We start from the raw sequence: 13239 nt of genomic DNA on the forward strand, positions 1-13239 counted from the left end.
GCAGTGGTTAAGCCTTAAGCTGCTAATCAAAAGGTTGGCGCTTCGAATCCACCAGCCGCTCCTTGGAAACCCTAGGGGGCAGTTCTACTCTGTCCTATAGGGTCGCTATGAGTTGGAACTGACTTGATGGCAGTGGGTTTGGCCTTTTTTTTTTTTTTTTCCATATACCTATGGATGTGATCGGAAACCCTGGCGGTGTAGTGGTTAAGTGCTACAGTTGCAAACCAAAAGGTCAGCAGTTCGAGTCTACCAGGCACTCCTTGGAAACTCTATGGGGGCAGTTCTACTCTGTCCTATAGGGTCACTATGAGTCGGAATCAACTCACTCAAAGGCAAGGGTTTGGGTTTTGGTTTATGGACATGATCTTGTTTGGAAACAGGGTTTTCTTTGTTATGTTAATGACAGCATACCAATGTAGAGTATGATCCTAAACCTACTCATTCTGAGTTACAAAAAGAGCAGATTAAACACAGATAAGGGAGCACACACACTGGGCAAGACAGATGCCATGTGAGGGTCACTAAGCAAGGAACACCAGGGGCTACTGACAAGTAAGGGGTCAACACGGCAGAACCCCTGATTCAAACTCTTACAACGCCAGACCTGTGAGAAAATAAACTTCTGTTCTTTAAAGCCACCCACTTAAGGACTGCCAAAAGAATGAACAAATCTGTCTTGGAAGAAGTATAGCCAGAGTGCTCCTTAAAAGCAAGGATGTTGAGACTTCGTCTCACATACTTTGGACATGTTATCAGGAGGGACCAGTCCCTGGAGAAGGATATCACGCTTGGTAAAGTGGAGGGTCAGCGAAAGAGAGGAAGACCTTCAAAGAGGGGGACTAACACAGTTGCTCCAACAATGGGCTCAAGCATAACAACGATTGTAAGGATGGTGCAGGACCAGGCAGTGTTTCATTCTGTTGTGCAAAGAGTCACTATGAGTCGGAACCAACTCGACAGCACCTAACAACAACTTACGGTATTCGTGTCACAGTAGCACTGGGAATCTAAGACAGCTGCTTTCACACAATAATGGCAGAGCTGGCATTTGAAACAGAGACCCTATGGCCCACAAAGTCTAGAAAAAATGTGTTGTTTTTTTTGGTTAGTCTAAAGTTACATGCACCAACTTAGGATAGTCCCTTAGAATGCTCCAGAATAATGAGATGGCTTTGGGGGTGCTTTGGCCCTTGGTATGTGGGCAACTACGGACCGAGCACTAAACCAGGAGTCAACTGACCTTGGTTGTAGTTGTGGCTGCTGCTGATACACAATTGTATACTTTTACTATGTGCCTGGCACTGTTCTAAGCATTTCCTTGCTTTATATTCATTTAATCCTCACAGCAAACCTATAAGGTGGGTACTACTATTATCTCTACATTGACAGATAAAGAAAGTGAGGCACAGAGAGGTTAAATAACTTGCCCAAGTTACCAGCTAATAACTGGCAGGACTATCTGCTCTAGAATCCATGTTCTACCACGCTCTACTTCTGTCTCTAGACTAGACTTTTAGGTTTCACCTCACCTTGGACATTTATTAATAGCTTGCCTTTGGAGCATTATTTTTATATCTTTGAACTTCCTTCTCTTTAAATTTATAAAATGGGAAGAAGACACCTGCCCTGCTAACCCCATAGAATTGTGAGTCTCAATAAAGCTGGCCTACGTGAAGGTACTGCGTACACCGTAAGCGTTTTACAATCAGTAAGGAAAATCTTGACAAATATAACACCAGAATGTCAAATATGCAGTCAGTTCTTTTTTTTTTTTTTAATGCAATGACTAAACACAGTGGTAATACCTCCCGCCTACAGAGATCCATTACCAAAACCATGATCTGATGTAAAATTCAGGTGGTACACGTGTCATGGATTGAATTGTGTCTCCCCTAAATCGTGTGTCAACTTGGCTAGGCCATGAGTCCCAGTATTATGTGATTGTCCACCATTTTGTCATCCCTTGTGATTTTCCTGTGTGTTGTAAATCCTACCTTTATTATGTTGATGAGGTGGGATTGGCAGCAGCTATTTTAATGAGGCAGGACTCAATATACAAGATTAGGTTGTATCTTGAGTCACTCTCTTTTGAGATATAAAGGAGAGAAGAGAACAGAGAGACAGGGACTTCACGCCACCAAGAAAGCAACACCAGGAGCAGAGCATGTTCTCTGAGAAGCTCCTAGACCAGGAGAAGACTGATGACGAGGACCATCCACTAAAACCGACAGAGAAATCCTTCCCTTGGAACTGGTGCCCTGAATCTAGCCTACTAGACTGTGACAGAATAAACTTCTATTTGTTGAGGACATCCATTTGTGGTATTTCTTTTATAGCAGCACCAGATAACTAAGACAACACGGCTGTCAAAGAGGCTCTTACAAATAGGAGGATTTGGCTGACATGTCTCCTTGGAGGTGTGAGCCAGGGGTTCTGTCCCCAGGGTTGCTTGTGTATTGCTTAGATTTGCTAGGTATTTTTATGGTGCCTCATTTCATCCTCATCATCAATCATCATCATTATCAATATTCCCATTTCTTGGACTCACCATGCTGCTGCTTGACACTGCTTTCCCGAGGTCACAGACCCAGCATCTCCCAGGCCTCCCTCAGACCCTGGGCACAGGGGAGGAAAGCCTAGCTCCAACTAAAAATATGCCCTTGTGTATTAGCGTCCTACTGCTGCTGTAACAAATTGTCACAAACTTAGTCCCTTAAAGCAAAGCAAATGTATTCCCTTACAGCTTTGGAGACCAGAAGTCCTGAAATCAAGATGTTGGCAGGGCTGCCCTCCTTCTGGAGGCCCTAGGGAAAATCCTTGTCCAGCTTGTAGAGGCTGCCCGCATTCCTTGGCTCCTGGCCCCTTTCTCACATCACTCCCACTTCTGCTTCCATCATCACATCTCCTTCTATGACTCTGACCCTCCTGCCTCCCTCTCATAAGGACCTTGTGATGAACTTGGGCCCACCTGGATAATCCAGATAATCTTCCCATTTTAAAATCCTTAACCTACTCACAGCTTCAGGGTCCTTTTTACCACATAAGGTCATATTCACAGCTTACAGGGACGAGGAGGTGAACATCAAGGGCAGAGCCAAAGTCAACACCAGAGAGGAAGAATGGATGTCTGTAACACATTCGCTTACCTGAGTTTAACAGCCAGGTCCTGTGCCTAGGCCTTGACTGAGATACCCCACGCTCCCAGGATCCCACAGTATAAGCTCGAAATCACAACTACCACTGCCTTCCAAGGTTTGCACTTGATTTGGATATTGCTATTTAGCAAGTTAAATTTGCACAAACGAACTGATAAAGACATGCTAGGTTTCTTAGGCTGAAGAAAGATTGTACCCTGCCTACTAATCCGGTAACAAATGGCAGCAATTTGCCAGGGGCTGTTTTTGGCAAGGCTTTATCTTAACAAGATGCTTATCCCTTTTTCTCCTCTGATTTAGTTACACTATAATATCCTGGGGAAGGAGACTCAATTACCAATTGCAACGGACTCTCAGATTAGTCTCCTTGCTCCTGGTTTTTAGGACTATTTCAGCCTGAATCTCAATTTATTATTATTATTTTCTTAGCAAAAAGAAAGTAACAATGTTATATGAGGTTTTCTGATAAGACAATGACTAAACCAACCAACCAACTAAGCCACTTACTCACCGATTTTGCCACTTCCTCAAGAAAAATGGCACTTTATTCTGGGTGAATGATAATTAATAATAAAGAATTTCAGCTCTTCTAGATGCTTCTCATTAAGAAAGAAGCTGGCAAAGAGATCCACTGCACTGATCTCTCAGGATCTCCGTTTTGAAGCTTGCGATAAGTCAGCCTATTTCTTGGCACTGGATAAAGGCATGTTGGAAGAGAAGGCTATTGATTAACATGAGGTTTGGAGATTATCTGTGGGTTTCTATTTCTCATTCAATTCCTTTCCCCCATGACTGTGAATAATTGGATGTCAGCTGCTTCTGAGCTCCCCTAGTATCTGCCAGTTCCTTAAAGAAGTCACTTTTTTTTTTCAGGCACCAGCTCATTTATCCTGTAAAATGAAGGAAAGCCTACCGAGAGCACAAGATGGAATTCTGAACTGAGATTAACCATCCTATGAGGGAGAGACCCAAATGCGAGTCAATCTACGTGGTGATAAAATACCTTTGAGGGGCTTATCCCAAGACAGCCTTCAAGCATCCTAATTTTCAAATGTCACTATAGCATGCTATTTCCCCTACAAAATGTGATGGAAATTTCAAGTGGCCCCAGCAGACCTTCAATGAAGGGTCTTCTGGAATGACAATTACAGAATACAAAGCTGCCACACTAGGTAGTTGGCTGGGCTCACTTATTAGCTAAAGGGAAGGCTTTCTCCAATTCAAATTTGTCCCTCTGCAAAGATTACAAGTTGTTCCTTGTTAATGGACTTTTAGGTTCCTGTTGAAAAGTAGAAACCAGAATGTTCCATCTGCAAAAACCAAGGGCTCAGTGTGAGGTTACTTAATTCCTTATTAACCCTGAGTGACGAATAAGCTTGGGGGATGAGTTAACTTTCTTTTAACTCCCTCCACCAGTTACTCCTGGTGGTCTGTGAGAGCCTAGGGAATCAGAAACCCAGTGGGTCTACTGATCAGTGTAGCCAGCCCTTCCCAAAATGGACAGCACCTAAGGCTGGCATTTCCCAGCTACCTGTTTGGGGCTTCCTCTAACTGGCTTTGCACTTCCTGTAAATCAGGAGCCAGTAACCAGTTGCCATCGAGCTGATTCTGACTCATGGCGACCCCATGTGTGTCAGAGTAGAACCACTCCATAGGGTTTTCAGTGGCTGGGCTTTTGGAAGTAAATCGCCAGGCCTTTCTTCCAAGGCACCTCTGGGTGGACTAGAACCACCAAACTTTTGGTCAGTAACCACAAGTGTTTTACCTATTTGATCACCAAGGACTCTGTTAATTAGGAAAGAGAATCATCCTGATTCCTGTCTGAACACTGATTTTTGGTTGGAAATGAATGAAAGATGGCCACCAAACAGTGTACACAATGAGTTCAGGACACACTGAAAACTGGCCCTCCCAACAAGGAGAATGAATGTGGAGGGAAATTACAGATGGTCACTGTGCCTAGGCAGGGAAGAGCTCAAAAAAAGAACATCTAAAAGCAGCCTCCCAGCTCTTTTTTTGGTGGAAATAAAAGAAGGTTCCAAACCACGAACCAAAAAAACCGTTGCCGTCGAATCAGAGACCCTATGGGACAGAGCAGAACTGCCCCACAGGGTTTCCGAGGAGCAGCTGGTGGACCTGAACTGCAGACCTTTTGATTAGCAGGTGAGCTCTTAACCACTGTGCCACGAAGTACTCCCCTATTTCAGGCACGGTCTCTGGCCGTAACCAACCTGGTCCTGGTCCAAGGATGCTCTGTCTGACTCCAGAGGGGTCTGAGTGAGTTTCAGGGAGAAAGTGGGAAACCAGGAATCAGAGAGAAGTTCCAGGCACAGGTGCCTTGCTAGCCCTGTACCGTAGTTCTCCTCCCTGGACAGGAGTGGCCTCCAGGAAAAAGCCACACATCGTTCCACCCAGATGTTCCTGGAGCATGAAGGTGGAGGTCTTCACCCCACATTTAATTCCACTGACCACCTACCAAGAAGGGCAGGCATGGAGCCAGGTCCATTTACAGGCACTCATATACTCCTCCCAGAAACCACTGGAAAGGGAGGGAGTTTCATCTCTATTTAAAGACCACTGAATTTAAGATTAAAGGCGCTCTGAACAAAGGAGCTCCATTCATCCAACTGAGCTGAAGCAGGTGGCATGGTCCCAAGAGCAATGGACTCCAGCGCTGGAGTGAATCCTGGCTCTGCAACTCCCCACCTGATTGGATGACCTTGCACTTGTTACTTTAAAATAAATAAATAAATAAATAAAACTCTGTGTGCCTCAGTTTCACCATCTGTAAAATGGAGAACGATGCATTCAGAATTGCTTGGGAAAAAAAGTAATGGGTTGTTTGAATGTGAAGGGCTTAAAAGTCACTGTGCAAGAGAAGTTTCTCTCGCCCCTGCAAAAATGGCAATGATCAAAAAAACAGAAACCAACGAATGCTGGCGAGGATGTGGGGGGATTGGAACTCTTTTGCACTGCTGGTGGGATTATAAAATGGCACAATCACTATAGAAAACAGTATGTTACTTCCTCAAAAAGCTAGAAATAGAAATACCTTATGATCTAGCAATCCCACTCCTAGGTATATATCCTAGAGATTTCAGAGCAGTGACAGGAATAGACACATGCACACCTGTGTTTACTGTAGTATTTTTCGCAATAGCAAAAAGATGGAAACAACCTAAGCGCCCATCAAAGGACGAATGGGATAAACAAAATGTGGTAATACACACAATGGAATACTACACAACTATACAGAATAATGAGAAGTCTGCAAAATATAACTTGGATAAATCTGGAGGACATTATGCTGAGTGAAAAAGTCAATCACAAAAAGACAACTATTGCATGGTCCCACTATTGTAAAAAGTCAAGAATAGATATACACACAGAAAGCAAAGATCTTTGATCAGTTAACACGGATGGGAGGGTGAGGGAGGAGGAATCACTTTCTAGACAGTAGCAGCTTGTTACTTTTGGTGATAGGGAAACTGAAAAAATTCATTGCCGTTGAGTTGATTCCAACTCACTGTGACCTTACAGAACAGAGTAGAACTGGCCCACAGAGTTTCCAAGGAGCAGCTGGTGGATTCGAACTGCTGACCTTTTAGTTAGCAGTCGTAGCTCTTAACTGCACTACCAGGGTTCCATTGGTGATGGGAAAGGCAATTCCAAACATGGGTGGAATCAGCACAACTTGACCAAGGTAAATAAAGACACTAAGAAGAACACAAGAAAAAGGGAATATTTCAGTAAATGCTTTAACATACACAATTTGGGGACAACAGTAAAAACAACCCAAAAACATGTGTGTGGTTACACAGGTAGATACGAATGCATATACATGTATAGGAAGACATGTAAGTAAATCCGTATGCATGTACAGGTGTGTCTGTAGGCCTATGTACATACACGTTTGGGACTGCTGCGTATATATCACATATATGACAAGCCACATGGGGGCACAGTTACAGAGGCTCCCTAGACATGCTCAAACAACTCACAGGATTGGTTTACTGGTTAAAAGCCTTGGGACCATGGTCTCAGTGGACAACTTAGTCAATCGGCATAACACAGTTCACAAAGATAACGTTCTACATCCTACTTTGGTGAGTAGAGTCTGGGGTCTTAAAAGCTTTCAAGCAGCCATCTAAGGTACAACTATTGATCTCTACTTGCATGGACCAAAAGAGAATGAAGGAAATCAAAGGTTCAGTGAAGAAACTAGTCCACATAACTAAGAGCCTACAAGAACCATAGCCTCTTCTCACCTGAGACAGAAGAACTAGATAGTGCCCGGCTACCACTACCCACCATTCTGACCACGGACACAATAGAAGGTCCCAGATAGAATGGAGGAAAATGTAGAACAAAACTTAAGTTCCTAAAAAAACGCCAGACCTACTGGACCAATAGAGACTAGAGGAACCCCCGAGGGTATCATCCTAAGATACCTTTTGAACTTAGAATTGAAGCCATTTCTGCAGGTACCTTTCAGCCAGATAAAAAGATTGGCCTATAAAACAAACAATATCACCCATGAGTAATGTGTTCCCTTAAACAATTAACTATATGAAACCAAACAGTCAACATTTACCCAAAAGCAAAGATGAGAAGGCAAGGAGGGGAAGGCCCGCTAGATCAATGGAAACAGAACAAACAGAATGGAAATGATAAGAATGTTGACACATTGTAAAAACTGTAACGAATGGCAGAATGGCATAGAACAATTCGTATGAAAATTGTTAAAGGGGAACCTAATTTGCTGTGTAAACTTTCACCTATAACACAATAAAATATTCTAATAGAGAAAGATAGAGAAGCTTCTCTCAAGAGGCAGTTATTGTGTGATCTGATTTTTTTTTTTTTTTGGAAGGGAGAACAGTGGGAAGTTTTAAAGGGGAATGCAGAGAGGTAAAAAAAAAAATACACATAAAATCGCTGACATATTTGACTGTTTACTCTCAGCTACTGTTGTAGGCACTTTACACAAATTAAGTCATTGAATTTCCATAGCAATCCAGAAAGGTTCCTGACTCAACTCACAGCAACCATATAGAACAGAGTAGAACTGTCCCATGCGGTTTCCTAGGTTGGAATCTTTATGGAAGCAAACTGCTATATCTTTCTCCCATGGAGCGGCTGCTGGGTTCGAATCCATGACCTTTCAGTTAGCAGCTGGGCACTTAGCCACTGTGCCACCAGGGCTCCTTCCAAAGGGTAGCTACTGTGATTATCCCCATTTTACAGATAAAGAAACTGAGGCACAGAGAGATTAGGAAACTGATTCAAGGTTGTTCTGCCAGTAAGAGTGGATTAGAACCCAGGCAAACTGACTCCAAAAGCCTCACTTTTACCTGCCACATTATGTACTTCTTTAGCGCAATTAAAATAAATTATTCCACCTCGGGCTCCTGTTTCCTATTTGTTGACAAGTGAGATTGGGAGCAGCCTGATCCATGAAGGGTGTGGCCGCCCCAGGGAGTCCAGCTCAGCTCTGAACCCTGCAAACGCCCTTCACTGCAAGGACACAGACCCCAGGAAAGCACAGGGCTGTCCTTAGAGGCACTGCAGTGATCTTTGCTTCCCGGGTGCCCGTTCAATGCCACATTTCTTTCCTCCCGAGTTGAGCCAGTTATGAATGGTGGTTCAGTGGCAGAATTCTCGCTTTCCACGTGGAAGAACCAAGTTCGATTCCCGGCCCATGTACGTAATCACAGCGGCAGATTAACCAGTAAGCAACGTACGCACGGGCTTACTTGAGTTTACTTACAAATCTGTAGGGAATAATTTCACATGGGTTTCACCACATTTTTGATGTAGTGAAAAACAGGTGAAATAGTTCACTACAAATTAGTAAGTATGCACAAGCAAGCCTGATTAGGTAATCCAGCCCTGAGTCCACCTGTGTAACCAACACCCTACTGTCAGTGAAGGCCTGCATGTTGCTATGAAGCTAATCAAGTTTCAGTCATGCTTCCAGACTAAGATGGCCTAGGAAGAAAGGCCTGGCAATCTACTTTTGAAAATTAGCCAGTGAAAACCCTACAAATCACAATGGTCCTATCTCCAACCAATCATAGGGATGTGGACTGGGTAGTGTTTTGTTACACTGTACGTGGGGTTGCCATGTGTCGGGGGCCGGATGGTCAGCAGCTAATGACAACAACGTGCCCAGAGGAACCGAGAGGCCCAGAGGCTGCCTGTCCATCTAGTTTGATGGGACTCCAGCTTCCTGCTTCCAGCACTCCCCGGCTGCATAAACACAGCTTTCATTTCCCAAAGCTTCGGGGAACAGAAATATGCCCACCGCGTGCTGAAAGACGTAAGAACTTTTGCCCATCTCAGCATTCATGCAGATTCACGGAGGTACTGCTTGTCCTATATTGTCTAATACACTGGACGGCTGCTGCTTCTAGGAGCTCCAGCGTTTGGGCAGTTCTCAAAGGAGCCTTCCCCAATTAATACACATGCCTATCACCTGGAAAAAGCAAAAACCAAACCCACTGGTGTCAAGTCAATTCTGACTCACAGCAACTCTACAGGACAGAGAACTGCCCCATAGGGTTTCCGAGGCTGTAATCTTTACAGAAGTAGACTGCTACACCTTTCTCCTGTGGAGTGGCTGGGGGGTTCAAACCACCAGCCTTTGGGTTAGCAGTTAACCACTTAACCACTTCGCTACCAGGGCCCCATATATCACCTGGGGTAAGCGTTAGATGTAGCATGTGAGTCAGTAGGTCTGGGGTGGGACCCAGGCTTCTGTATTTCTAACAAGCTTCCAGGTGATGGTGACGCTGCTGGTCTGTGGACCAGTCTTTGAGCAGTAAAGGTGTAGAGCACTGGTTCCCAGACCAGACTGCACAGTAGAATCACCCAGGGGCTTTTAAAAATACTGATGACACAGAAACTCTGATTTAGTAGGTCTGGGGTGTGGCTTTGGCATTGAGATTTTTTGTGTTGGTGATAAAATACCTATAACACAAAATTTGCCATTTTAACCTTTTTAAAGCATACAATTGAGTAGCATTAATTATATTCACAATGTTGTGCAAGCCATCACCACTATTTACTTCCCAAATGTTTTCATCACCCCAAACAGGAAGCCTGTATGTATTAAACAATATCCTCTTTGCTCTTCCTCCAGCCCAGAATCTACGTTTTATCTCTATGCATTTGCCTATTCTAGATATTTCAGATGGGTGGGACCATGGGTGACCCGTTTTCCCCAGTTCATGCAAGCATCCAATTCTCTCCTCTTATTCTTGCCAGCCTCCACACACCTGCCACACTCTAGTCTCAGGAAAGAATCTTATGAATCAAAGTTCAGATGCAAATGACTGATACATTTCAAAGTGTCAGCCCTTCCACAGAATTTGCACTTCAACTTCAGAAAGGATGTTTTGAGGGGAAATATCAGGCATCGGACTACAGTGGAGGTGTACTCTTGGAACAAAGGAAGCTCATGGGGTCCTGGGAAAGTACCCCACTTGGCAGCTGCCTGCCTCTGTACCTCTGGGGAAGAGGGACGCCCTGGTTACCCCACAGCACGAACATACAAACGCTGGACACCTCGGGCAGTCAAGACATAGAAAAAGGTGGCTTAGCTCATTGCACAAACATTGTTGTTAGGCGCTGTCGAGTCGGCTCCGATTCATAGCGACCCCATGTATAACAGAACAAAACTCGCTGGTTCCTGTGCCAGACTCAAAATAGTAGTTATGTTTGAGCCCACTGCTGCAGCCACTATGTCAATCATCTCATCGAGGGTCTTCCTCTTTTTGCTGATCCTCTACTTTAGCAAGTCTGATGTCCTTCTCCAGCGATTGGGCCCTCCTGATAACATGTCCAAAGTAAGCGAGACTGAGCCTCACCATCCTCCTTCTAAGGGGCATTCTGGTCATAAATTCTTTCAAGACAAACATCTACTGACCACATTTTCTATGGCTGGACTGAAGGAGCCGCTGGCCAAACCAAGAAGAATAAGACACAGCCCTGGGTCTCAATGGGCTCAAAGCCGAGTACGTGTCATGGGCAAGAGAAATGTGGGCATGGGGGAAGGGAATGAGATGCATTTTATAGACCGTGACTGCCCAACATGGCTACTGAGCACTTGAAATGTGGCCAGTCCAAACTGAGATGTGCTATATAAGTGTGAAATAAAAGGTCCTTGAGAGGCACAAATGGTTTGCATTCAACTACTCACCTAAAGGTTGGTGGTTCAAACCTACCCAGCAGTGCTGCAGAAGAAAGGCCTGGCCATCTGCTTCTGTAAAGATTACAGCCAAGAAAACCCTATGGAGCAGTTCTACTCTGTCCTGTAAGGTCACTATGAGTCAGAATCAACTCGACAACAACAGGTTTGGTTTGGGTTAAATAAACACATTACTAAAATTAATTTCATTTGCTCTTGTTTTTAAATTGTGGCTCCTAGAAAATTTTAAATTACATATATGGTTCACATTATATTTTTAGTGAGCAGCACTATTCTAGAAAGACATTTAACCCAGGCTTGGGGAGGGGGAATCAAGGAAAGCTTCCTGGAGGAGGTTTCATCTGAGCTTATAAAAAACAGCTTTGACTGAGCAGCTTGCCACGTGCTGGGAACTTTCTACATGTTTTCTGACTGAATCCTAAATAACGGAGTTTTTGGTATTTTATTCCTGTTTCGTCATACCAGATCTCCGGTGCTTGAAGAAGTCCGGCAATCTGCCCCGCATCTCACAGTAATTGGTAGCAGAGACAGGGTGGAAACCCCGCACCCCACCAGACCTACAGGCAGATGCCGGGAAGGGAAAGCAGGTGCTCCTCCCATTCCCCCGCCCGCCACCACCACATCTCTCCCACAGAAAGCATGAGAATAGGCCAGGGCTTTGTTTCAGCTCTGTCCGTCTCGACGAGGTTAAATTTCAATTGGCTGAGAAGCGGCTTGAGTTGCGTAATTTACAGAAAAATCAAATTAGTTCGAGGCCTCTTATAATTGAGGGTAATCAGGAAATAGCTTGCCGAAAATGGCAGATTGTACAGCTGTGTCACCATGTGGAAATTGCCGAGGTCGTTTTGTCACTCGAATGCCTTTCTCCAGTTGAAATATGCCAGATTATATTCACACAGGCCGACACAGAGAAACCCCATTAGGGCACGGGGCTTACTATCCAGATTTGAATATATCGGGTCCAATTATGCTCCTGAAACAGAACAAAACAACTGCCTGTAACGCAAGCCTGATTTACATGTGGATCAAATGGCAAAATCAAAGGCGTGACATTAACGCTACCCAGACACGGGGTCTTATATAACAACTGTTACTGAGGCACTCGGCTAGGTGCTAGGGGTATGATAAACATGACCACGAGGAGACTTTTAAACCTTAAAAGTTGTATCCGCTCATTTTCTAGGATATAGGTTTTGTGTACACACATGCACACACACCGGCACACACGTATACTCACGCACACACATGCACTCATGGCCTTATAAATGAGTGCATCCAGCTTACTAATCAACACAGAGCCTGCCAGACACATACCATAAATCAAAATTGTTAGGAAATGCTCACCATGAAGAGCTAGTGGCTTCCAGGCAGGAGGAAATCATCTATCTTATTATTATTCAACAAAATTCCAAACGCGCATCTGCAAATGTCTGAGCCTGCAGTCCAGGGGCACAGCAAGGGCCTAGGCCCCCTAAGAAAAGTCCCAGGTTACTAAACTCACTCATCCACATCATGGATGCCTACCGATTAACACCAACAATGACCTCAGCATTCATTGTCCTGGGTGCTTTTTACACATGCTTTTGAATCCTCACAAACCTTTTAGACTTGTACCTTGCTCTTATTTTACAGATGAGGAAACTGAGGCTTGGGGAGGTTCAGTCACTGCCCTAAAGTCATACAGCTGGACTGGGATTCCCCAGGTCCTTCAAGTATCAAATTCTTTCCTCTGACCTAAATTGTGCCTGACTCCAGAGTCCCCATCTGTCCTGGCTTGATTGGAAATCTGACCAAGGCAGCTTCCCTGGTTCAAGAAAAATGGAGCCACTATCCACAGTGAAAGAGGCGGCCCACCATCCTAGTTTCTGCAGT

At 44.4% G+C, this 13239-nt stretch overlaps 1 protein-coding gene across 6 annotated transcripts in view; it reads right to left on the reverse strand.

Annotated features, from left to right (window-relative positions):
• The window catches only part of CHST11 (carbohydrate sulfotransferase 11), a 338998-nt gene that overhangs the window by 148594 nt on the left and 177165 nt on the right, over window positions 1-13239 (reverse strand). For 3 of the 6 annotated variants that reach the window (XM_064283675.1, XM_064283673.1, XM_064283674.1), the window contains one exon: window positions 1-12340. This exon is cut by the window's left edge and continues 24249 nt beyond it. The exons of the other annotated variants lie outside the window; for them this stretch is intronic. The gene's annotated coding sequence lies outside the window, so the exon portion shown is untranslated. The remainder of the gene's footprint in view (window positions 12341-13239) is intronic. 6 annotated transcript variants of the gene reach the window in all.

Source organism: Loxodonta africana, chromosome 4 (assembly GCF_030014295.1).
Source record: "Loxodonta africana isolate mLoxAfr1 chromosome 4, mLoxAfr1.hap2, whole genome shotgun sequence".
NCBI lineage: Eukaryota > Metazoa > Chordata > Mammalia > Proboscidea > Elephantidae > Loxodonta > Loxodonta africana.